The 27,896-nt window shown below is 47.4% G+C and overlaps 1 long non-coding RNA gene across 1 annotated transcript in view; it reads left to right on the forward strand.

The window, feature by feature from the left end:
• Window positions 1–5,601: 5,601 nt before the first annotated feature.
• LOC134943844 (uncharacterized) overlaps window positions 5,602–27,896 on the forward strand; it is a 62,768-nt gene continuing 40,473 nt past the window's right edge. Inside the window, exon 1 of the long non-coding RNA XR_010181783.1 lies at window positions 5,602–5,803. This is a non-coding gene — a long non-coding RNA (uncharacterized LOC134943844). The remainder of the gene's footprint in view (window positions 5,804–27,896) is intronic.

Raw genomic sequence — 27,896 nt, forward strand, 5'->3', positions numbered from 1 at the left:
CCGGTCTTCATTCCACGGACAATCGGGAAGCGCATGTCCTCTCGCCTTGCAGAGCGCACACACGGGCTCTGCAGCAACCCGGTTCCAAAGTTGCTGACGAGACTCCGTCATCTGCTTCACCGTGGCCTCGTAGTCCGTCCTGTCTTCAGTCCATGGACATTCCAGGAGCCGATGTCGGGGATCTCCACAGCTTTCACACCAGGAATCAACCTCATCTTGGCTCAACTCTTCGTCCCAGGGACAACTGTTATGCTCATGCCCGTAGTTTCCGCAGAGCAAACACCAGGACTCCTTCGCTTGGCCCTTCTGACGTCTTCGGTCCGCTTCTTGGACCACCTTTTTTGGAGACGTCTCCCGCCAAGTACACTCGTCGGCAAAGTGCCCTGTTTGCCGACATTTCTTGCAGGGCGTCACAGCGGCCTTCTTGCGCCCCTTCTCCCGGCGCTCTTCCTTTTCACGCTGGACCGACCGCTGCACCATCTTCAGGAGGTCTGCCCCAGACACCGTCACCCAGTCGCTCTGGTCCGCATGCGTCCGTGGGTGAGTCTGTTCCGGAGCCGTCCGCAGGGAGGTCTTCTTGGTGGCGTTCCACATCGTGTCCGTGATTCGGTATCCTTGATTCTGCCGACTACGCCAAAATGTAAGAGATGGGGCGGTGCGTGTGGTGGTGCCTGCTGCCGTGCAGGTGTAGTTTCGGTACTCACCAGGCGCCGCTCTCTCTCACCTTCAGGTACCGGAACCTTCAACGGACCTGTCAAATCTTCCGTCGGACCCGGACACGACGACCTAGGAGGAAGGAGATTGCTGAGTGCCGTCCTCCTAACTGTGGACCGAAACGCCCTCCGGAGCCGATGAAAATAGTGCTTTCGGGCTAGGTGAGGGTCATCCCAGGCGTCCGCCTCAGAGCCCGAATTTCACCTATTGGCACTCTCGCACCAGGTGGAAATTCTACCTTGCACCGGCGTGCAAGGCTCACCGTTCGCCCTGAAGGAAGGGAGACAGATAGGGACACACACAGAAGGAACACACAGACCGATGTTACTCACCGTCCTACGTCTTGTACTCCGATCTTCTCCACTTACAGGTCCCTGTAAGGAGGCAAAGAGAGAAACAGCCGTGCAGGGCCTCACTCTAACCTAGTGTGCATCCGCCACACTAACTACATAAACAAAGCCCTCAAACTGGCTCAAGTGTGGATGGTGCAACACAAACTATGCACAAACTCTAAACAACACTTTGCCCTGCACGGTAACAACACACATATCAGAGTACAACATCAAACGGTGCGGTTCCTTTAGATCCCTACCTGCACTCTGGGGGGTGGACGCCGCACAGCCTACCCGCCTCCTGTACCCTCCGGGGGCTCAGGTCAAGCAGACCTGCCTACCTAATCACCTCAGGGTGGCCTGGACCTAGTGCCCAGTGCCACCTTTATTCACCTCGGGGGAACACTTCTTCACTGGGCCTAGCGCCCCCTGACTGCGCACAGGCCGTAGGCCTGACTTCACCCACGGGCTTAGTGCCCGCCTAACTCGTCACTCGTGGGTGACCTGGGCCTGGTGCCCAGGGTCACCTTATGTTACCCTATTCGGCCAAAGTACACTAGGGCCTAATGCCCTCTAATGTCCCACAGGCCTATTGCCTGATGTGCCCCTCGGGCCAAATGCCCGCCTAACCGGTGCCACAGGCCGGTGGCCTGACTATCCTTACGGGCCTAGTGCCCGCTATGTGCCCTCGGGCCTAAAGCCCGCCTTCTGCGCCGTTGAGAGGGTGGCTTGGGCCTAACGCCCAAACCACTGTGACAGAGAATGACCCCCAAACTCCTATCTGCGCTCGGGCCTTTTGCCCACCCGGTGGTCTAGGGAGGAAAAGGGAGGGGGGTGTAAGTTGCCTCACTGAGGCCTCACCTGCACCGGGGGTCTCCGGCGCCCTCTTCTGCCGCTGACCCGTCCTGGCCAGCGGCGCCGCCTCCGCTCCTCCGCGTCCAGCCGCCGCTGGACATCTTCGTTCAGGAGCCCTACGTCTTCTGGCCTCTTCAGCGGCCACCAAAGCTCTTCTCCCCACGGCCGCCGTCTTCTTCTCCGCGCCGGATTCTCTTCTGCACTCCGGCGCGCCGGCTCCTCTCTCCAGGTCCTGGCTGCTTTCTTCGCGCTCTTCCGCGCCCGCGGTCTCTTCGGCTCCCGCCCGGCATCTGACGTCAGACCCCAGGGGCGGGGCCTATGACGCGGCCAGCACCGATTGGCTCGCCGCGCCCCTCTCTGATTGGCCGCCGCTCCGGGAGCCGCGATTGGCTCCCGCAGGGCGCCAACATTTAAATGCCCCTGCAGCCTCCGGTCCGGTGCAGGGAAAAGGGTAATCCCTGCACCGGACACTCGCCGCCGCCACACACTGACAGGCGCTGGGGACAGACAAGCTGTCCCAGCGCTGTCAGAGACGTTGTCCCGCAGGGGACACAGACTCCCTGGCTGCCGCAGCTGGAATGTGTCCTGTAAAACAGGACACATCTCCACAACTGTATCATCCGGAACCCAAATGGACAGGGTTTCCGAAAGGAGTCCATCCCTGTGATGTGCTCTGCAGGCTGCCGAGGCTCCTGCCCGCGTGCGGTCATGTGCTATGAGGCCATATCTGGTGGAGGGTACGGGGAACCCAGCCGGAACTTCTTTCCCTGATCCGTAGCCCATGGGCTACAATGGGCTACTGCACACTGGTGTCACAAGGTGGGTGCGGGGGGTGTGGCCCGCACCCGGGTGTCATCCGCCGAGGGGTGAAACCAAAGTGCCGGCTCCTGCTCAGTGACAGGAGCCGGGTGCTGCACTGTAACATTACGTGCAGCAACCCGGCTCCTGTGACCATGTAGGAGCTGGCACTGCAGACACGTTAGTATCCGGGGGCAAGCAGCAACTCCCGGACCACCAGAGTGGCGAAAAATGGGGTCGGGGCGCCTAGCCACACACCCTCCGGAAGCCATGCCCCTCCCACGGGTCACCCCACGGAGCCACACACCCTTTGCGCCCACTGCCGCACCAGGTTCAGAAGAGGTGAGTGACGCCTCTGCTACTGCAATCAAAAGAACAATATCGTGAATGCGAATCGACACATCGGACAGCAGTTCATACCCCATAGAAACCTATGGGGATGCGGTTTCAGGCAGAAGTGAAGGGATCACAGCAGGTACTGGAGAGATCTGCTGTGATCCCTCCTTTATACATTCCAGGGATGTTAAGAGAGACAGGACCAGGTCTCTCTATCACAGCTGCAGACACGGCATACAGCATTTAATATTGTTGAGACCTCTGGATCATTTCCAGATAATTTATGATCCACCTCCTTTAGGGATCCATATATTACTTGATTATATTCTATATTGTTTTTTTCTATTTATTAATGTGATATTTGAATGAATGACAACCGGTTGTTACTATGTAAATTTTGTTTTTTATATATTTATAGTATGCTTTCATACCAGTACTTTCTCGTTAAAACAGCGCAGAGTTCCTAGTTGATTGATTTATTATACCCATCAAAAAGTATAATTATTGGTATGCAACTACAAGCATACTTATACTCTGCTGTTTGAAGGTTAAAATTGGTTATTTTTCTGATAAATATATTCAATCAATCAGCACCTCAAGAGTCTTTGCTTTTACTGACTGAAAATTGCATTTTTGTATATGAAGTGACTTTAGTCCAAATATCTCTATAAATAGCAAAAGCAGTGGTGCTACTGCCCATTTCTGATCTTTTCTTTTACTGGTGAAGACAGTGACATGATCTACAGTATGAGATACTTTTAGTTAGCAATGAAATGTTATAAAGCTAGCACAATTCAATTATCCGTCCAATCTGCCTGGTTGGAATGAAAATCTGGTAATATATGGGAGTAAGTGACAATCGATCATTTGCTCCCAAACACTGGAAAATTAACAAAAATGGTCGTTCAGGTCAATTGGTTAAATCAAATGGATTTGACCAATTTGTCTGAACAACTGTTTGACTGTTTTCCACTCTTTGGGGTACATTTACTAAGCAGTGATAAGAGCGGAGAAGTGAGCCAGTGGAGAAGTTGCCCATGGCAACCAATCAGCACTGAAGTAACATCTATAATTTGCATACTATAAAATGATACAGAGCTGCTGATTGGTTGATGGGGAAATTACTCCACTGGCTCACTTCTCCGCTCTTATCACTGCTTGGTAAATGTTCCTCATTAAGAACAAATGGTCAATTGTCACCGATACTGGCCATACACCAGAATGACCAGCATCCGATCTGATTACAGGCTCGATTTCCCTTCATTTCTCCCAGCAGCTCTGGATATATGATTTGATACTCTGGACACATAACGGGTCGTTAAATGATCAATGATGTGCCTCACCAAAAATAAAAATAAAATAAAAATCCAGGGAAATGCCACTCAAAATCGTACAATGCATCATATGTACATTAAACATGGTACAATGGGGGTAATTCAGGCCTGAGCGCTAGGCTGCGTTTTCTCACAGCCTGTGATGAGGTCCGAACTGCGCATGTGTATGCACCGCAATGGGTACAAAGCGGATCGCCATTCAGCGATGGGTTTGTGTGATGGATCCATTCGCACAGGCGATCGCAAGGAGATTGACAGGAAGAAGGCATTTGTGGGTGGCAACTGACCGTTTTCAGGGAGGGGTTGGAAAAATGCAGGCGTGTCCATTCATTTGCAGGGAGGGTTCCTGGCGTGAATTCCAGTCCCAGACAGGCTGATGTGATCGCAGCGGCTGAGTAAGTCCTGGGCTGTGCAGAGACTGCACAAAATCTGTCTGTACAGCTCTGCTACACATGCGATCGCACACTTGCACAGCGAAAATACACTTCCCTATGGGCGACGACTATCTGATCGCATCAGTGCAAAAATCACCTGCTAGCGATCAGGTCTGAATTAGGCCCAATGTGCATACGATTACGACGGATAATATGGGCTGCACGTATGATCATCTGATGCAATATGCGACCTGCGCACACAATGCGCCAATTGATGTGTCAATATTGTGTATTCGTACACAATATTGACCTGATGTTTGGCCAGCATTACTCCCATACATTATCAGATTTTCATTCCAACCAGCCAGATTGGACAGATAATTGTACAGTGTGTACCTAGCTTTATTCGGGAGAAAAAAAAGTAATGATGCTGCAAAATATTATAACAATATTGAAGAAGGAAGGTCTGGCAATGTTTGTGCAGCGGTTCTTGTAGTAGTAAGTGGTGCAGGGTACATACTTTTACATTAGCAGGGCAATACGGGAAGGACTTCAGAGTAGAAAGTTATAGTTATATAGGTGCTGTATACTTATTTATTATTTATTACCAGTTATTTATATAGCGCACACATATTCCGCAGCGCTTTACAGAGAATACTTAGCCATTCACATGAGTCTCTGCCCCAGTGGAGCTTACAATCTATTCCCTACCACATGTACACACATTCACGCTAGGGTTAATTTTGTTGGGATCCAATTAACCTACCAGGATATTTTTGGATTGTGGGAGGAAACCGGAGTCCACACAGTTACAGCCATGGTGGGAATCGAACCCATGACCTCAGTGCTGTGAGGCAGTAATGCTAACCATTACACCATCCGTACTGCCCCAACCGGTCAGGCTCCCTATGGACGGGATCCCGGCTGCTAAAATACAGATGCCGGGATCTCGACACAGCTAAGAAGACCAGCACCGGAATACCGGATGGAATCAGAATCCCGACACCCGGAATCTCAACACCCAGAATCCCGATTGTTTTATTCCTGACACAAAAGTCAGGTAATCCGCGGTGGTGTGTGTGTGGGAGGGGGGGGGGATCGGGAGGGAGAGTTAGGTTTAAGCTGTGGGAATGTAGGGGGTTAGGCACCCCCGGGGAGGTTTATGGGTAGGCTGCGGGGGAGGGAGGGTTAGGTTTAGGCTGCGGGGGAGGGTTAGGTTTAGGCTGCGGGAGGGGAGGTTTATGGGTAGGCTGCGGGGGAGGGAGGGTTAGGTTTAGGCTGCGGGGGAGGGTTAGGTTTAGGCTGCGGGAGGGGAGGTTTATGGGTAGGCTGCGGGGGAGGGTTAGGTTTAGGCTGCGGGAGGGGAGGGTTATGGGTAGGCTGCAGGGGAGGGAGGGTTAGGTTTAGGCTAAGGAGGAGGGTTAGGTTTAGGCTGCGGGGGAGGGTTAGGTTTAGGCTGCGGGAGGGGAGGGTTAGGGATGCATTGGTGGAACGTAAATATACTTACGTACTCCCTGTCAGGATTCTCACTGCCGGAATGCCGCAGTCGGTATTCTGACCACCGGCATCCCAACCGCCGGCATTACAAACCCAACCCGCTGTATACATAGATATAACATAGGCTAGTTACAACACTGCAGTTCTGTTGTTGCAGGGCCTTATGTATGAAAACACAAACGCTGGTGGTGCAATAAAGAAACACAATAATATTTTTATACCCTATATAATAAAAGGCTAATGCTGCTCCTCACCTCTATGGGGGATGTGGCCGGAGACCCTGGCGGCCACATGGTTAACGGCGGCCACTGCATGTAAGGGGTTAGCCCTTAAGTGCCCAGCGCCATGTTAAGGTCAACTGCTGCTAGGCACCATATTTGAAATGTTTCAAAATATGTTTAATGATGTGTTTTAACATGTCATATGTAGTGCTCTGCGCACAATTGTAGGATTGCATGTTTAAATGTATTTATATTTAAGATGTGCTCACATGTATTTTAAAGGGAAAAATGCACTTACTACTGTATATACGTCTGAATAAGCATACCCTATCTTCTGTGACTAGGATATGGCATGCTAATCGCCCTCTCCTAGCAGATCTGTGAATGACAAACCCTTTTGATGTTGGATAGTGCCTGGCAGGTAAATTCTGGTAGTGGGAGTTCCTCAGGGAAAGATGTTAATCATGGGGGATTTCCTTATTCCATATGTAAAGTGGTATGGATTGGTATGGGTTTGGAACCTGTATTTATTTATGTAGATGGTTCAGTTGATATACGAATCCTGAATGGTACATGCAGGTAGAAGGAACATTTGTTTGGGAAATCAAATACAAACCGTATTTTGAAGCTATGTAATAAATGTATATCAATGGCGAAGTGTAAACTACCAGGTGTAGAAATCGGAGCTTAAATGACACCAAACTTTGTGTGTGACAGGAAGGAGGAAATTGCTTCATGCACTTATATCCTTTTAAAATGTAAATGATTTATTTATATTTTGTAAGATATCCTGATTGGATGGAAAGGACTCAGGAGGTAAACTACCCCCTGAGAGTGTGGTTTTACTGTATAAAAAGAGGAGGCCTATAAGCTCCAGAGTTGTATTATACCAACTACTTTCTGCCGTAACATCTTGCTGTATTGCTGTTGCCCCTAGCAATAGGGAAGAGTCTTTTTGAATGCTATTTGAGCAAAAAAACATCATCTGCCTCAAGATGTCAGCTTCATCTTGTGACCTGCAGGGCTAGGCGAAACCTAGCTGTTTTCCGGCTGTCCGGGGTGTACCCAGCATCTCCAAGCTCTGCCTCCAGCCAGCTACCAGGTAGAGGCCAAGTGGGGATTCGTCAACACCACACAGGTGTGGTAAGGCGGCGTGTCGACACATACAGAGCAGAACCGTGTTTCCAGATGCTACAGCAGGTTAGGAGTTTGGTAGTAGCAGCATAAACCTGCCCACTGCACAGTGGGTGGAGTCAGTAAAAGCGGTTACTGACGGTAAGCAGGAATCCCCTTTGTGGCCAGGTCCCGTGTGACTTAAAACTCCCTTCTGTGTACTGGGGACAGGACGCGAAAGCTTTGGGGGCTTTTGTACGGGACTGTCCGGACACAGGGAAATGCAAGTGTTTTGCGCCTCTGGCGGCCACAAGATGGCGCTCAATGAAGCTATTCAATTGTTACTCCATTCGGGGCGTGCACAGCCACCGATGCTGACATTACTGTTATGGCGACTAGTAAATTTCTATCTGCCCCAATAATCCAGTAGTGCAAATAGGGTAGGAGGGGCAAATCCGATGACAACTATACAATTCACAGGGCATACAGAGAAACTTCATACAGTACAAAGAGTAGAAATCAATCCAGTGACCACCATACAACACAGAGGGTATCCCAGTGACTACCACACAATACACAGTGCACCCCATTGACTGGCATACAATACACAGAGCACCCCAGTAACCACCATACAATTCACGGAGCATCCCAGTAACATATATATATTACACAGAGATTCCCAGTGACCACAATACAGTACACAGGGCACACCAGTAACAGCCATAGAATCAGTGCCGTAACTAGACATTTTAGCACTGTGTGCTAGAAACAGCATCGCCCCCCCCCCCCCCCCCCCCCATATGGAAATAAAGGCCGGTGTGGGCCAGAAATATAGGGCCGTGGCTTCATGGGGAAGGGGCTTGGCCACAGAGCTCCCTTTTACACATCACAGCAGGCATAGCTCCCTTTTATACATTGTGGCAGGCAGAGCCACCTTTTACACAGTACGGCAGGCAGAGTCCCCTTTTACACAGCACGGCAGAGAGAGCTCCCTTTTATACATGACGGCAGGCAGAGCTCACGTTTGCACAGCACTGCAGGTAGAGTCCCCCTTTTTCACATTAAGCAGGTAAAGTCTCCCTTTTACACATTACGGCAGGCAGAGTACCCCATTTTTATACATTAGGCAGGCAGAATCCCCTATTTTTACACATTATGGCAGGCAGTCCCCCTTTTATGGGAAGGAGGGAGGGAAGGAGAGAGAGAGAGTTATACTCACCTGTGACCTGCGATCCGGCATCCATCTGCTGTGTTAATTCCGATGGCGCACATAAAGACAGGCAGTCAGGGTGAGTAAAAACATTGGAGCTGGGGAGCGATCTGGCATCCAGGGCAGATTGCAGGCAGGCTAAGTGTCAAGCCAGAGACCCCATGAGTTGGCGGCTGCTGCAGCGTTCCCGAGTCCCCTGCAGAGGCGGCGGCAGGAGACAGGTGGTGGGACTCAGAGACCTGAGGTTGCGCAGTACGGGGGAAATGTGGTGCTCGGAGTCCCTTTGACGGCTCTGGCAGGCGGTGGGAGACAGGCAGCAGCGCTGGACTCTATAGTGAGTACTGTTCTGACAGTGGCTGCGGATGTGTGGGGGGTGGAGTAGTTACTACCCTGCATAGAATACATGGGGCATCCCAATGACCACCATACAATACAGACAAGACCCACTAACATCCATATGATACAGAGAGCATCCCAGTGTCTTCCCTACAATATATAGGGCATCCCAGTGACTACTATAAAATGTGCAGCACATACTGTACCAGTGAAAGTTATAAAGTACACAGAGCATCACACAGGGGTACTTTTATCTCAGCATCAGCTTCTATATACTTAGATTGTAAGCTTTCAGCCAACTTATATCTATCTACAGTATGTAATATGCCAGAACTCCAGTACTTTCCTTACCAATGGCTAACACAGCACTGTGCTGCTGCTCACAAAGCCAAACCTGCTGGGCGACTGCTACTCACAGGATTTGGGTTTTTCGGAATTTCATGTGACCAGTCCGTATTGTTTTAGAACATCTGCTGTAATGGAAAACATTGCAATGTGCCTGTCACTTACTAAACGCCACGGAGGTCTCTGAGATGAAGGATGCAGCCTATCCGCTTACCAGGAAACAGGGACATTGTTCCCCGGTAATATCATAGAAGTTATTTGTAATTACAGCGTAACTTTAACACTGCAGATGACTGCCAAATGATCCACTGAGATGGTAGTGTGCACGTATGCTGGTATTTAATTACAAAAGCCAATTGTTTAATATCCTAAATGAATACGGTTCTTTATACTAAGCAGATAGGGTCAGTGGCACCTGTAGCTTTCATTATAGGTGCTGAAATGAGCGCAGTGACATCTCCCATAGCCCTGGGCTGATTAGCGCATCTGTCATGTTCTGCTGTTATCCACCCGTCCGCTCCCAAGTTCAAATATTATCCTATGTGTAGAATGAATGATGAATACTGGTGCAGGCCAGGGTGTCCGGGCTATAAAGCTACACTAACAAGGACTACAATCAATAGGCCTACCACTAATGGTAGACATGCATTAGGTCGGCAGGGTCAAAGGGTCGACAGGACAATGGTCTACACACATATGACAGACACAAGTTTGTTTTTTTAATCATTTTTTCAACTTCTTCATACTTTACCCTCCACGTGGACTACAATGGGAATAGTAACCTTGCCTGAAGCGTCCATACGAGGGGACGCAGTATACTAATGGGGCTTGTTTGTGGCAGAAAAGTGTCTACCTTTTTTGTGTCTACCCTTTCCATGTCAATCTTTTGTCCCTGTTGACCTTTTGACCCTGCATGCATGTCTACCATTAGTGGTAGACCTATTGACTGTAGATCCCTTGTTAGTGTAACTCTAATAATCCACACCTGCAGGCCAGTTGTGGTGTGACCAGGGGTGTAGCGAGGGTGGCTCAGGTGGAGCGCGAGCTCCGGGTGCGGTAAAAGTTAGTGGGCAGGCAGCCGCCTGCCCTACTCCCTCCGTCCACTGTACCGCGCGCCGCTGTACAGGCAGCTGCAGAGCAGGAGAAGGAGAAGCAGAAGGGCGCACACTGACTTGGACTCGGAGACTACAGTATGTAGGGAGGCGCAGGCCATAGGCGACAGCAAGAGACACTGGCAGCCAGCACATGCCAGAGCTCTGCCGCCCTCTTTATACAGTATGTCTCAATGTTTGCTTGTAGCTGTGCAGCAGGGTTACTTCTGTTCTTCTACACTACTCTCTGCTCCTGTTGCTGCAGCACTTCTTTCTTCTGCCCGGCTGCTGCAGCACCTCTCTCTGTCCCAGCTGCTGCTACTGCAGCACGTCTCCCTGCATTAGAAGCTGCAGAGCAACATGTATAAGTGGCTCTACTGTGGCATAACGTGTATAAGGGACTCTACTGTGATGTGTATCGTGTATAAGGGGCTTTACTGTGATGTGTATCGTGTATAAGGGGCTTTACTGTATGGCATAAAGTGACTAACGGACACTATTTTGGTGTAATGTGAATAACGGACAATAGTGTAAAGTGCAATCTGAATTGGAACTATTCTGTGGCCACACCCATTTCCCATGAAGCCAGGCCCCTATATTTTTGTTGCGCACGTTAGGTACGTACTGTCCCTATTTTAAACATGGGGGAATCTTTTGCCCTGAGCTCCACAAGGTCTAGAACTGACTCTGTCACCAATTTAGGATTTAAACAAAAATAATAATTTCAAATGTAACATGTCCACAATTCAGTACAGGGCAGGGGGTGCCGAAACATACCCTTGCTCCGGGTACCATGGCACCTAGCTACACCTCTGAGTGTGACTGTGGATATAAATAAAATACAGAGAAATATTGATATCAGTAAGTTTCATTTGAAGGGTGGTCTTCAGTATGCCGAATGTCGGGATCCCAGCGCACAGTATACCGGCGCCGGGATCCCGACACGCGGCATACCGACAGCTATTCTCCCTCGTGGGGGTCCACGACCCCCGTGGAGGGAGAATAAATAGTGTGACGCACGTAGCGTGCCACCGTGCCCGCAGCGAGCTCGCAAGGGTCTCCTTTGCGCTCGCCACACTGCCGGTATGCCGGCGGTCGGGCTCCCGGCGCCGGTATGCTGGTCGCCGGGAGCCCGGCCGCCGGCATACCATACTACACCCTCCTTTGAAGACTGACCTGTGTTTTGTTCTCTCTGTGTTATGTAGTGGATAATATGGCCTGATTCGTAGTTGTACACAAATCTGATGGTTTCTACGATGCTATCAGGAGTAATCTTTTCTCCTCAGACACCTCTCCTGCATCAGCAGCAGCAATGCTTTTAGCGTTCACCGCTGGATCAGGCCCTGTATGCACAGAAGTATTATTTTCTCATTTCACATAATACTGCAGCTATAGACTATGGAACGTAGGGACTAATATGTAGGGAGCATGTCTTGTTTCACTGTTATTTGAAAGTAGCAATTTTGGGGGTAATTCAGAGTTGATCGCAGCAGCAAATTTGTTAGCAGTTGGGCAAAACCAGGGGGGGTCATTCCGAGTTGATTGCTCGCTAGCAGTTTTTAGCAGCCGTGCAAACGCATAATCGCCGCCCACTGGGGAGTGTATTTTAGCTTTGCAGAAGTGCGAACGCTTGTGCAGCAGAGCGCCTGCAAAATCTTTTTGTGCAAAACAAGACCAGCCCTGTAGTTACTCTTCGTGTGCGTTGATTCTAATGACGGAGGGACGGCTTTTGACGTCACACACCCGCCCAGCCACGCCTGCGTTTTTTCTGCCACACCTGCGTTTTTCTAAGCACTCCATGAAAACGGTCAGTTGACACCCAGAAACGCCCACTTCATGTCAATCTTCCTGCGTTTAGCCGGGCGACAGGAATGTTCGTTACACTCTGTGCAATCCCACAATACTCATTGTACCTGTATGACGCCCTTGTGCATTGCAGTGCATACGCGTGTGCAGAAACGCCAATTTTTAGCCTGATCGCCGCGCTGCGAACAACAGCAGCTAGCGATCAACTCGGAATGACCCCCCATGTGCACTGCAGGTGTGGCAGATATAACATGTGCAGAGAGAGTTAGATTTGGGCGGGTTATTTTGTTTCTGTGCAGGGTAAATACTGGCTGCTTTATTTTTACACTGCAATTGAGATTTCAGTTTGAACACACCCCACCCAAATCTGACTCTCTCTGCACATGTTACATCTGCCCCCCCCCCCTGCAGTGCACATGGTTTTGCCCAGCTGCTAACAAATTTGCTGCTGCGATCAATTCTGAATTAGGGGGGTCATTCCGAGTTGATCGCTAGCAGCCGTTGTTCGCAGCGCAGCGGTCAGGCCTAAAAACGGCTTTTCTGCACATGCGTATGCACCGCAATGCGCACGCGCGTCGTACGGGTCCAAAGCCCGTTGTGGTTGTGCACAGGCTCTAGCGAAGTTTTCCCTCGCACTGATGGCCGCAAGAAGATTGACAGGAAAGGGGCGTTTCTGGGTGTCAACTGACCGTTTTCAGGGAGTGTTTGCAAAAACGCAGGCGTGGCTGGGCGTTCGCTGGGCGGGTGTATAACGTCAAATCCGGACACGAATAGGCTGAAGTGATCGCAAATGCTGAGTAGGTTCAGAGCTACTCAGAAACTGCATAAACTGTTTTTGCAGAACCTGGCTGCACAAGCGCTCGCACTTCTGCTAAGCTAAAATACACTCCACAGTGGGCAGCGGCATAGCGTTTGCACGGCTGCTAAAACTAGCTAGCGAGCGATCAACTTGGAATGACCCCCAAGGCCCTTTGTTGTGCAATTAGGTGACACACACAGTATGTTGAAATATATGTGATTTCTGAAAATCAACACTTTTTGGCTACAGAGGTCCTGATTGGCTGTTTCTTATCTTGAAAATAAGATATAGCACCTGATTAGCTGCCTGGCTATTAAATAGCCAGGCACCTTGATTTTAAATTACTGCATGGCCAGAGCTTTGTGTTTCCTTTTTCCCTTCCTAAGTCACATCCAGCCAGGAAAACATGCTTTTTAATTATTATTCTTTGTTTTTTAAAGAAATGGAATTGCAATTTTTTTTTTACCTTTAATAATAAGATTTTACTTACCGGTAAATCTATTTCTCGTAGTCCGTAGTGGATGCTGGGGACTCCATAAGGACCATGGGGATAGACGGGCTCCGCAGGAGACATGGGCACTTTAAGAAAGAATTTAGGTTCTGGTGTGCTCTGGCTCCTCCCTCTATGCCCCTCCTCCAGACCTCAGTTAGAGAAACTGTGCCCAGAAGAGCTGACAGTACAAGGAAAGGATTTTGGTAATCCAGGGCAAGATTCATACCAGCCACACCAATCACACCGTATAACATGAGTTTATAACAACCAGTCAACAGTATGACAACAACAGAGCATCAGGTCCAACCCTGATGCAACAATAACATAACCCTTATTGAAGCAATAACTATATACAAGCATTGCAGAAGAAGTCCGCACTTGGGACGGGCGCCCAGCATCCACTACGGACTACGAGAAATAGATTTACCGGTAAGTAAAATCTTATTTTCTCTAACGTCCTAGTGGATGCTCGGGACTCCGTAAGGACCATGGGGATTATACCAAAGCTCCCAAATGGGCGGGAGAGTGCGGATGACTCTGCAGCACCGATTGCGCAAACACAAGGTCCTCCTCAGCCAGGGTATCAAACTTGTAGAACTTTGCAAAAGTGTTTGAACCTGACCAAGTAGCCGCTCGGCAAAGCTGTAATGCCGAGACCCCTCGGGCAGCCGCCCAAGAAGAGCCCACCTTCCTAGTGGAATGGGCCTTAACTGATTTTGGCAGCGGCAATCCAGCCGCAGAATGAGCCTGCTGAATCGTGTTAGAGATCCAGCGAGCAATAGTTTGCTTTGAAGCAGGAGCACCAAGCTTGTTGGAAGCATACAGGAGAAACAAAGATTCTGTTTTCCTGACCCTAGCCATTCTGGCTACATAAACCTTCACAGCCCTGACCACATCAAGCAACTCGGAATCCTCCAAGTCAGTAGTAGCCACAGGCACCACAATAGGTTGGTTTATATGAAAGGATGAAACCACTTTAGGCAGAAATTATGGACGGGTACGCAATTCTGCTCTATCCGCATGGAAAACCAGAGAGGGGCTTTTATGTGACAAAGCCGCCAACTCTGACACACGCCTAGCCGAAGCCAAGGCTAATAGCATGACCACCTTCCATGTGAGATATTTCAACTCCACCGTTTTGAGTGGTCCAAACCAGTGGGATTTCAGGAACCTCAACACCACGTTAAGATCCCAAAGTGCCACTGGAGGCACAAAAGGGGGATGAATATGCAGCACTCCCTTTACAAACGTCTGAACTTCAGGTAGAGAAGTCAACTCCTTTTGAAAGAAAATGGATAGGGCCGAAATCTGGACCTTAATGGAACCCAATTTTTGGCCCAAATTCACTCCTGACTGTAGGAAGTGAAGGAACGGCCCAGCTGGAATTCCTCCGTAGGGGCATTCCTGGCCTCACACCAAGCAACATATTTTCGCCATATACGGTGATAATGTTGAGCTGTTACGTCCTTCCTAGCCTTTATCAGCGTAGGAATGACCTCATCTGGAATGCCTTTCTCTGCTAGGATCCGGCGTTCAACCGGCATGCCGTCAAACGCAGCCGTGGCAAGTCTTGGAACAGACAGGGCCCCTGTTGCAACAAGTCCTGTCTTAGAGGAAGAGGCCACGGGTCCTCTGTGAGCATTTCTTGCAGATCTGGATACCAAGTAATTCGTGGCCAATCTGGAACAATGAGTATTGTTCTCACTCCTCTTTTTCTTATTATCCTCAGCACCTTGGCTATGAGAGGAAGAGGAGGGAATACATAGACCGACTGGAAAACCCACTGTGTCACCAGGGCGTCTACAGCTATCGCCTGAGGGTCTCTTGACCTGGGGCATTACCTCTGTAGCTTTTTGTTGAAGCGGGATGCGATCATGTCCACCTGTGGCAGTCCCCACCGACTTGTAATCTGTGCGAAGACTTCCTGATGAAGTCCCCACTCTCCCGGGTGGAGGTCGTGTCTGCTGAGGAAGTCTGCTTCCCAGTTGTCCACTCCCGGGATGAACACTGCTGACAGTGCGCTTACGTGATTTTCCGACCAAGCGAAGAATTCTGGTGGCTTCCGCCATCGCCACTCTGCTCCTTGTGCCGCCTTGTCGGTTTACATGAGCCACTGCGGTGGTGTTGTCTGACTGAATCAGAACCGGTTGGTCGCGAAGCAAGTTCTCCGCTTGACGCAGGGCGTTGTATATGGCCCTTAGTTCCAGGATGTTTATGTGAAGGCAAGTCTCTTGACTTGACCACAGACCTTGGAAATCTCTTCCCTGTGTGACTGCTCCCCACCCTCGGAGGCTTGCATCCGTGGTCACCAGGACCCAGTCCTGAATGCCGAATCTGCGGCCCTCTAGAAGGTGAGCGCTCTGCAGCCACCACAGAAGAGACACCCTGGCCCTGGGGGATAGGGTGATTAACCGATGCATCTGAAGATGTGATCCGGACCACTTGTCCAGTAAGTCCCATTGAAAGGTCTTCGCATGGAACCTGCCGAAGGGAATGGCCTCTATGATGCCACCATCTTTCCCAGGACTCGAGTGCAGTGATGCACTGACACCTGTTTTGGTTTTAATAGGTTTCTAACCAGTGTCATGAGTTCCTGAGCATTCTCTATCGGGAGATAAACCCTTTTCTGGTCTGTGTCTAGAATCATGCCAAGGAAAGGCAGACTTGTCGTAGGAACCAACTGCGACTTTGTAATATTTAGAATCCAGCCGTGTTGCCGTAACACTTCCAGAGAAAGTGCTACGCTGATCTACAACTGCTCTCTTGATCTTGCCTTTATGAGGAGATCGTCCAAGTATGGGATAATTGTGACCCCTTGCTTCCTCAGGAGTACCATCATTTCCGCCATTACCTTGGTAAATATTCTCGGTGCCGTGGAGAGACCAAACGGCAACGTCTGAAATTGGTAATGACAATCCTGTACCACAAATCTGAGGTACGCCTGATGAGGTGGATAATGGGGACAGTTTAAAGAAAAAAGAGGAAGAAGGAATTCTGTATTGTCGACGCACAGGAAAAAACTAATTCTAAAATATAGCCTTTATTAGATATGTATTAAAATATGAATATGGTTAATTCATTCCCAACTACAGTGAAACATAGAATTAAAATCACAGACAAACAGGTAAGTGAATCTAGACAAAAGATTGAAAATTTGTGAATAAAGACTTTAAAAAGCGTGTCCACGTGTGTTTGTAAATATATCCTTGTATTCGGGGTTACTGTATTGGTGTAAATACCATCAATGTTTCTACATCCATCCAATATTATTCGACTACTATCAACATCAATAGTGTCGGTACATACATATAATGTCGACCACTATTAGTATCTATGATGTCTATATCAAATATTCTGAGTTCAAATACTTAGGGATCGTATATAATATAAATATTCAGGTTACTCAATTTTATTGATTATGGTGACTATAAATCATCTATAGATGTATTCACAGATCTGATTCCCTCTAAATTTATTTCTCATATATTGAGAGCCTCTCACACTGGCTATCAATATTATTGGAGTATCAATTTCTGCATGGAAACACGTTGCTTCAGAGGGTGTAGTATTCCCTGCTTACATGGAAAGCAACTATCTTATACAGTGATGAAGTTTAAATATATGGTGTCCAACTGTATTGCACAGATTTCAAAGATACTGCTTATATTAGGGGTATTGCAGCCCCAATTATACTTCCAAAGCAGACTGTTTATCAATACGGTTTATTCCTTATACATCAAATATTAGCCATACCATTAGTTGCCATAGTTTATCTCCTATCTATGGCAACAGAATAGGTTCATCTATGCTATGTACTCCTACATAACATAGACTTGTATATATCATAATGAATTACTTACTTAGTTGGCTAATAATGTTATTTATACTGTATAATGATCTCAATTTTTAAATAAGGTGATCCACATGCATAGTACTCTCAATTAACAGTGAGGGATAGATCCTATTTACCCATGTGGGTCAAAGAGTAATCGAAAATTATCAGAAAATAGTCAAAAAATATAGTAACCCATATACATGTTCATTAGATCCAAATTTATTAGACTCAGAATAGTGTGTGTTTTGTTACAGATATTTATTATTGGATAGAGTTTTGGGTTTACACTGTTCCCCAAATTCTAAGGTATCTGTAGTTGCTGGTAGTTATTGCATCACAATATGTTTAATATATATTGATAGAATTTGTGAGCTTCTCATACACTGCTTTAACAGTAGTTACTTCAGGTTACTAAGTCTGTCTGTTGATATGACAGACTTTTTTTGCTACAATGTATGGCACTTGATATATCTTATTCAGAGCATGCAGCTGCTATGCTCCTGAATGTTGCCAATTGTTGCAATGTAATACTTTGTAACATAGACTGCTTTACCAGTACTTGCTTCAAGTTGCTATTAGAGCCTGTATTTCAAAGTGGCTGACTTCTTTACTGCAACATATAATCTTTGATATATCTTATTCCGAGCATGTAGCCACTATACTGCTAGATGTTATCAATTGTTGCAGTATAGTAATTATTGCTATTTCTATTACAGCCACACTATTATCTATATAGATTGCAGTGATATGAAAGCGCTTTAGTATTCACAGTGGTTTGCAGCTACACATATACACTCTATCCTATAGCTCTGACTGTCTTTAATCATAACGGTCTGTGTAAACAAGTCTAGATGTGACATGCAGATATGAACATATGTCACTCTACTTAATACAGATGGCTACAATCTATTGTGACTAATTTGCTTTATCACTAAACTACCAGCTAACGTCTCATATTGATTTATGTATTTGCATCATAGCTTCAAACACTGTCCACGCGTTTTCAGTGTTTGAAGCTATGATGCAAATACATAAATCAATATGAGACGTTAGCTGGTAGTTTAGTGATAAAGCAAATTAGTCACAATAGATTGTAGCCATCTGTATTAAGTAGAGTGACATATGTTCATATCTGCATGTCACATTTAGACTTGTTTACACAGACCGTTATGATTAAAGACAGTCAGAGCTATAGGATAGAGTGTATATGTGTAGCTGCAAACCACTGTGAATACTAAAGCGCTTTCATATCACTGCAATCTATATAGATAATAGTGTGGCTGTAATAGAAATAGCAATAATTACTATACTGCAACAATTGATAACATCTAGCAGTATAGTGGCTACATGCTCGGAATAAGATATATCAAAGATTATATGTTGCAGTAAAGAAGTCAGCCACTTTGAAATACAGGCTCTAATAGCAACTTGAAGCAAGTACTGGTAAAGCAGTCTATGTTACAAAGTATTACATTGCAACAATTGGCAACATTCAGGAGCATAGCAGCTGCATGCTCTGAATAAGATATATCAAGTGCCATACATTGTAGCAAAAAAAGTCTGTCATATCAACAGACAGACTTAGTAACCTGAAGTAACTACTGTTAAAGCAGTGTATGAGAAGCTCATAAATTCTATCAATATATATTAAACATATTGTGATGCAATAACTACCAGCAACTACAGATACCTTAGAATTTGGGGAACAGTGTAAACCCAAAACTCTATCCAATAATAAATATCTGTAACAAAACACACACTATTCTGAGTCTAATAAATTTGGATTTAATGAACATGTATATGGGTTACTATATCTTTTGACTATTTTCTGATAATTTTCGATTACTCTTTGACCCACATGGGTAAATAGGATCTATCCCTCACTGTTAATTGAGAGTACTATGCATGTGGATCACCTTATTTAAAAATTGAGATCATTATACAGTATAAATAACATTATTAGCCAACTAAGTAAGTAATTCATTATGATATATATAAGTCTATGTTATGTAGGAGTACATAGCATAGATGAACCTATTCTGTTGCCATAGATGGGAGATAAACTATGGCAACTAATGGTATGGCTAATATTTGATGTATAAGGAATAAACCGTATTGATAAACAGTCTGCTTTGGAAGTATAATTGGGGCTGCAATACCCCTAATATAAGCAGTATCATTGAAATCTGTGCAATACAGTTGGACACCATATATTTAAACAACATCACTGTATAAGATAGTTGCTTTCCATGTAAGCAGGGAATACTACACCCTCTGAAGCAACGTGTTTCCATGCAGAAATTGATACTCTAATAATATTGATAGCCAGTGTGAGAGGCTCTCAATATATGAGAAATAAATTTAGAGGGAATCAGATCTGTGAATACATCTATAGATGATTTATAGTCACCATAATCAATAAAATTGAGTAACCTGAAGTTTCATATTATATACGATCCCTAAGTATTTGAACTCAGAATATTTGATATAGACATCATAGATACTAATAGTGGTCGACAATATATGTATGTACCGACACTATTGATGTTGATAGTAGTCGAATAATATTGGATGGATGTAGAAACATTGATGGTATTTACACCAATACAGTAACCCCGAATACAAGGATATATTTACAAACACACGTGGACACGCTTTTTAAAGTCTTTATTCACAAATTTTCAATCTTTTGTCTAGATTCACTTACCTGTTTGTCTGTGATTTTAATTCTATGTTTCACTGTAGTTGGGAATGAATTAACCATATTCATATTTTAATACATATCTAATAAAGGCTATATTTTAGAATTCGTTTTTTCCTGTGCGTCGACAATACAGAATTCCTTCTTCCTCTTTTTTCTTTAAACAGTCTTGACATACTGTAGTTGACTGCACCCCCTAATTAAATTAACACTGTGTACAATATTAAATAGGGGTCATATAAGTGAATGTATGGTGATGAATCATATACATTCACCTAAGATCATTACAATACTGATTTTCCGAGTGTGCAGATATCCAGTTCTGTGGATAATGGGGACATGAAGGTATGCATCCTTTATGTCCAGAGACACCATAAAATCCCCCCCCTTCCAGGCTTGCGATGACCGCTCTCAGCGATTCCATCTTGAACTTGAACCTTTTCAGGTATATGTTCAGGGATTTTAAATTCAATATGGGTCTGACCGAACCGTACGGTTTCGGGACTACAAACATGGTCGAATAATAACCTCTTCCCTGTTGAAGGAGGGGAACCTTGACCACCACCTGTTGAAGATACAATTTGTGAATTGCAGTTAACACTATTTCCCTCTCGTGGGGGGAAGCTAGTCGGGCCGATTTGAGGTATCGGTGAGGGGGCATCTCTTCGACTTCCAGCTTGTATCTCTGAGACACAATTTTTATTGCCCAGGGATCCATCTGGGAGTGAACCCACTTGTGGCTGAAATTTCGAAGACGTGCCCCCACCAGGCCTAGTTCCGCCTGCGGAGCCCCAGCGACCTGCGGTGGATTTTGTAGAGGCCGGGGAGGACTTCTGTTCCTGGGAACTAGCTGTGTTGTGCAGCTTCTTTCCTCTGCCCCTGCCTCTGGCAAGAAAGGACGCACCTCGGACTTTCTTGCTTTGTGATCGAAAGGACTGCATTTGATAATGTCGTGCTTTCTTAGGCTGTGCGGGAATATAAGGCAAAAGATCAGAATTACCAGCTATAGCTGTGGAGACCAGGTCCGAGAGCCCTTCTCCACACAATTCCTCAGCCTTGTAAGGTAAACCTTGAATATGCCTCTTTAAGTCGGCATCACCTGTGCATGTTCCACAGGACACGTCTAGCAGAAATCGACATAGCGTTGACTCTAGAACCCAGTAGACTAATGTCTCTTTGGGCATGTTTTATATATATATATATAAGACAGCATCTTTTATATATATATATATATATATATATATATATACATATGTATACACATACTAGGGTCTCAATGTGCACGCTGCTACAGCGCTATAACCCCATGCCGACACAATCGCCGGTCTGAGTAGTGTACCAGCATGTGTGTAAATGGACTTCAAAGTACTTTTACTGCATGCTATCTGCAGGATCCCTGAGGATAGCTGTTAAGTCAGCGCTACCATCATACCCTCCAACTGTACCTTTTTAATAGGTACAGTACCTTTTTTTCATGGTCTGTACCGATTTTTGCCTCTCCAAACTTCCATTGAAAGTATAGGAAAAGGGACGTGGCCACGCCCCCTTTACACGTGGCCACGCCCCTTTTTCAGCGTTGTACCGATTTTTCTGTGTAAAATGTTGGAGGGTATGTACCATTTGGGTAAACGTGACAAGCTTTGTCCACCCTAGGGGAAGATTCCCATCGTATCCTGGCCCCAGTAGGGAAAGGATACTCCCTGAGAATTCTTTGTGGGAAGCTGCAGCTTCTTGTCTGGAGATTCCCGCTCTTTTTCTTCATGAGAGGAGGGAAATTTACCTCAGCTTTCTTCCCCTTAAACATGTGTATCCTTGTGTCAGGGACAGATGAGTCATCAGTGATATGCAAAACATCTTTCATTACAATAATCATATATTGAATACTTTCCCTGCCATTTTGGCTGTAACTTTGCATTATCGTAGTCGACACTGGAGTCAGACTCCGTGTCGATATCAGTGTCTATTATTTTGGATAGTGAGCGTTGTGAGACTCTGAATGTCTCTGCGACATAGGGACAGACATGAGTAGATTCCCTGTCTGTTCTCTAATCTTTTGTGCAATAAATTTACCTCAGCACTTAATTTCACATATCCAAGCAGGTGTCGGCGTTGTCGACGGAGACACCACACACACACACATTTGCTCCATCACCTCCTTAGGAGAGCCTTTTACCTCAGACATGTCGACACACACGTACCGACACACCACACACTCAGGGAATGCTCATCTGAAGATAATTCCCCCACAAGGCCCTTTGGAGAGACAGAGAGAGAGTATGCCAGCACATACCCCAGCGCTATATGACCCAGGAAAAAACACAGCAATTTAATGTTTACCCGGCTTCTGTCTTCCGGCTCTGCGAGGGGGACGGCGGCGCGGCTCTGGGATCGGACGGCGAGGGTGAGATCCTGCGTACGATCCCTCTGGAGCTAATGGTGTCCAGTAGCCTAAGAAGCAGGACCTAGCTTCAGAGAGTAGGGCTGCTTCTCTCCCCTCAGTCCCACGATGCAGGGAGTCTGTTGCCAGCAGAGATCCCTGAAAATAAAAAACCTAACAAAATACTTTCTCTCAGCAAACTCAGGAGAGCTCACTGAAAAGCACCCAGCTCGCTCTGGGCACAGTATCAAACTGGAGGAGGGGCATAGAGGGAGGAGCCAGAGCACACCAGAACCTAAATTCTTTCTTAAAGTGCCCATGTCTCCTGCGGAGCCCGTCTATCCCCATGGTCTTTACGGAGTCCCCAGCATCCACTAGGATGTTAGAGAAAATATGTTGGCGCTATTTGAACACTTTTATTAGGTTTTTTTTCAAGCTAATGACCACAAAAGTACTTTAACAAACAGGTCCCTTAGAGAGATTCTGTATATAAAGCATACCTCCCAACTTTGTGAAGGCTGGAAGAGGGACACACGCGCAGCGAAGCCACGCGCGTGCTCCCGAAAAGGGGGCGGGGTCAATGAAAGGGAGCGTGGCTTCACGGAGGACCCGCGATTGTGAGCCACGCCCCCGTTTTCATCACTGAGGAGGCATGCCCAGCGCTCTGTGAGCCGCTGGCATGCCCCCTCTCCCTCTGAGTCCAGAGAATAGACGCTGTGCGCATGCGCACAGCGTCTATTCACCGCTGCTCTGCTAAGCATGGCAGCGAGAGACAGATCCTCCCAACTGCCCCCCCCACCGCGGGACATTGCGACCCGCGGGTGTGACAGCGGAACAGTCCCCAAAAAATGGGACTGTCCCACGAAAATCGGGACAGTTGGGAGGTATGTATAAAGATTCCCAAGAAGAACATATAGAGGGGCACATTTATTAGGCCTGATGAAGTGATAAAGTGGAAGGTGATAAAGCACCAGCCAATCAGCTCCTAACTGTCAAGTTCCAGGCTGGGTTTGAAAAATGACAGTTAGGAGCTGACTGGCTGGTCCTTTATCACCTTCCACTTTATCACTTCATCAGGCTTAATAAATCTGCCCCAGAGTGATAAATGATATTGGAGGCTTTGTGATTGCTCTTATTATTAGGGCCTTATTTAGATTTGTACATAAGCCTGCGCATGTGCAGAACGGGTCTTGGGATATCACTCACAGTCAGCTGCAGCACGATTGACATGCTGCAGCGTTTGGGGTGAGGAGCGGGGATGGCACCCAGTATCATTCTTCAAAAGAACTCCTTGAAGGCAGAGGCATTTCTATAATGGGTGCACACACTGCACCCATATAGTATACTTACCCCTCCGGAGTCCAGTGGCAGTGAGGGCACAAATCACTTGGAAAATGGTCACCTCGGCTATTTCCGAGTGATTTGCACATGCACACTGAAGATGTCCCCAGGAACAAGGCGTGGGCGCCATGTTCCCGGACACCTGCGCATGCGCAGTAGACGCTCGCATTATGCCAGAGTCCACTAGCTGCCGGAGAGGAGGGGGCCCACAACGGATGCACGTGGGTCCCCAACTCTCTTAAAACGCCCCTGTTTGAAGGAGTGACGGGTCAAGGGTCAGACTTACTGGACCTTGGTGTCCGGATCCGATGGCCTGCCTGAGTAAGCTTCAACTTATGCAGGCTGACCGGGGCATAAAAACATTGTGATTCAGACGCAGCACTCGGGTCTTGCAGATGTATGCAGGAGGCAGCTATCTCCTATGATGCCTTCTACTGTATTTGCATTTCTCTGACGTCCTAGTGGATGCTGGGGACTCCGTCAGGACCATGGGGATTAGCGGCTCCGCAGGAGACAGGGCACAAAAATAAAGCTTTAGGATCAGGTGGTGTGCACTGGCTCCTCCCCCTATGACCCTCCTCCAAGCCTCAGTTAGGTTTTTGTGCCCGTCCGAGCAGGGTGCAATCTAGGTGGCTCTCCTAAAGAGCTGCTTAGAAAAAGTTTTTAGGTTTTTTATTTTCAGTGAGTCCTGCTGGCAACAGGCTCACTGCATCGAGGGACTTAGGGGAGAGAAGTGAACTCACCTGCGTGCAGGATGGATTGGCTTCTTAGGCTACTGGACACCATTAGCTCCAGAGGGAGTCGGAACACAGGTCTCACCCTGGGGTTCGTCCCGGAGCCGCGCCGCCGACCCCCCTTGCAGATGCCGAAGATGGAAGAGGTCCAGAAGCAGGCGGCAGAAGACTTTTCAGTCTTCCTGAGGTAGCGCACAGCACTGCAGCTGTGCGCCATTGTTGTCAGCACACTTCACACAGCGGTCACGGAGGGTGCAGGGCGCTGGGGGGGCGCCCTGGGCAGCAATGTATAATACCTTTTTATGGCTAAAAATACATCACATATAGCCATTGAGGCTATATGGATGTATTTAACCCCTGCCAGATCTCACAAACTCCGGAGAAGAGCCCGCCGAAATAGGGGGCGGGGCTTATTCTCCTCAGCACACAGCGCCATTTTCCTGCTCAGCTCCGCTGTGAGGAAGGCTCCCAGGACTCTCCCCTGCACTGCACTACAGAAACAGGGTAAAACAGAGAGGGGGGGCACTTTGTTTGGCGATATTACTATATTTAAGCTGCTATAAGGATACAACACTTATATAGGGTTGTTCCCATATATATTATAGCGCTTGGGTGTGTGCTGGCAAACTCTCCCTCTGTCTCCCCAAAGGGCTAGTGGGGTCCTGTCTTCAATAGAGCATTCCCTGTGTGTCTGCTGTGTGTCGGTACGTGTGTGTCGACATGTATGAGGACGATGTTGGTGTGGAGGCAGAGCAATTGCCGGTAATGGTGATGTCACCCCCTAGGGAGTCGACACCGGAATGGATGGCTTTGTTTATGGAATTACGTGATAATGTCAGCACATTACAAAAATCAGTTGACGACATGAGACGGCCGTCAAACCAGTTGGTACCTGCCCAGGCGTCTCAGACACCGTCAGGGGCTGTAAAACGCCCTTTACCTCAGTCGGTCGATACATACCCAGACACAGACACTGAATCTAGTGTCGACGGTGAAGAAACAAACGTATTTTCCAGTAGGGCCACACGTTATATGATCACGGCAATGAAGGAGGCTTTGCATATCTCTGATACTACAAGTACCACAAAAAGGGGTATTATGTGGGGGGTGAAAAAACTACCTGTAGTTTTTCCTGAATCAGAGGAACTGAATGATGTATGTGATGAAGCGTGGGTTAACCCAGATAGAAAAGGGCTAATTTCAAAAAAGTTATTGGCATTATACCCTTTCCCGCCAGAGGTTAGGGCGCGCTGGGAAACACCCCCTAAGGTGGATAAGGCGCTCACACGCTTATCAAAACAAGTGGCGTTACCGTCTCCTGATACGGCCGCCCTCAAGGATCCAGCTGATAGGAGGCTGGAAACTACCCTAAAAAGTATATACACACATACTGGTGTTATACTGCGACCAGCCATCCCCTCAGCCTGGATGTGCAGTGCTGGGGTGGTCTGGTCGGATTCCCTGACTGAAAATATTGATACCCTGGATAGGGACAGTATTTTACAGACTTTAGAGCAATTAAAGGATGCTTTTCTTTATATGCGAGATGCTCAGAGGGATATTTGCACTCTGGCATCGAGAGTAAGTGCGATGTCCATATCTGCCAGAAGGAGTTTATGGACACGACAGTGGTCAGGTGATGCGGATTCCAAACGGCATATGGAAGTATTGCCGTATAAAGGGGAGGAATTATTTGGCGTCGGTCTATCGGATCTGGTGGCCACGGCAACGGCCGGGAAATCCACCTTTTTACCTCAGACCCCCTCCCAACAGAAAAAGACACCGTCTTTTCAGCCGCAGTCCTTTCGGTCCTATAAGAACAAGCGGGCAAAAGGACAGTCATATCTGCCCCGAGGCAGAGGAAAGGGTAAGAGAGGGCAGCAAGCAGCTCCTTCCCAGGAACAGAAGCCCTCCGCGGGTTCTGCAAAGCCCTCAGCATGACGCTGGGGCTTTACAAGCGGACTCAGGAACGGTGGGGGGTCGACTCGAGAATTTCAGCGCGCAGTGGGCTTGCTCACAGGTGGACCCCTGGATCCTGCAGGTAGTATCTCAGGGTTACAGGTTGGAATTCGAGAAGTCTCCCCCTCGCCGGTTCCTAAAGTCTGCTTTGCCAACGTCTCCCTCAGACAGGGCGACGATATTGGAAGCCATTCACAAGCTGTTTTCTCAGCAGGTGATAGTCAAGGTACCCCTCCTACAACAGGGAAAGGGGTATTACTCCACGCTATTTGTGGTACCGAAGCCGGACGGCTCGGTAAGACCTATTCTAAATCTGAAATCTTTGAACCTGTACATACAAAAATTCAAGTTCAAGATGGAATCACTCAGAGCAGTGATAGCGAATCTGGAAGAAGGGGACTTTATGGTGTCCCTGGACATAAAAGATGCTTACCTGCATGTCCCAATTTGCCCTTCACATCAAGGGTACCTCAGGTTCGTGGTGCAAAACTGTCATTATCAGTTTCAGACGCTGCCGTTTGGATTGTCCACGGCACCTCGGGTCTTTACCAAGGTAATGGCCGAAATGATGATTCTTCTGCGAAGAAGAGGCGTATTAATTATCCCTTACTTGGACGATCTCCTGATAAGGGCAAGGTCCAGAGAACAGCTGGAGGACGGAGTAGCACTAACCCAAGTAGTGCTGCAACAACACGGGTGGATTCTGAATTTTCCAAAATCTCAGTTGACCCCGACAACACGTCTGCTGTTCCTGGGAATGATTCTGGACACGGTTCAGAAAAAGGTGTTTTTTCCGGAGGAGAAAGCCAGTTATCCGAACTTGTCAGGAACCTCCTAAAACCAGGAAAAGTGTCTGTGCATCAATGCACAAGAGTCCTGGGAAAGATGGTGGCTTCTTACGAAGCAATCCCATTCGGCAGATTCCACGCACAAACTTTTCAGTGGGATCTGCTGGACAAATGGTCCGGATCGCATCTGCAGATACATCAGCGGATAACCTTATCGCCACGGACAAGGGTGTCTCTTCTGTGGTGGTTGCAGAGTGCTCATCTGTTAGAAGGCCGCAGATTCGGCATACAGGACTGGGTCCTGGTGACCACGGATGCCTGTCTGAGAGGCTGGGGAGCGGTCACACAGGGAAGAAACTTCCCTGGAGATGTCTCTTCACATAAATATACTGGAGCTAAGAGCGATTTACAATGCTCTAAGTCTGGCAAAACCCCTGCTTCAGGGTCAGCCGGTGTTGATCCAGTCGGACAACATCACGGCAGTCGCCCACGTAAACAGACAGGGCG

The sequence above is a fragment of the Pseudophryne corroboree genome, chromosome 7 (assembly GCF_028390025.1).
Source record: "Pseudophryne corroboree isolate aPseCor3 chromosome 7, aPseCor3.hap2, whole genome shotgun sequence".
Classification (NCBI taxonomy): domain Eukaryota; kingdom Metazoa; phylum Chordata; class Amphibia; order Anura; family Myobatrachidae; genus Pseudophryne; species Pseudophryne corroboree.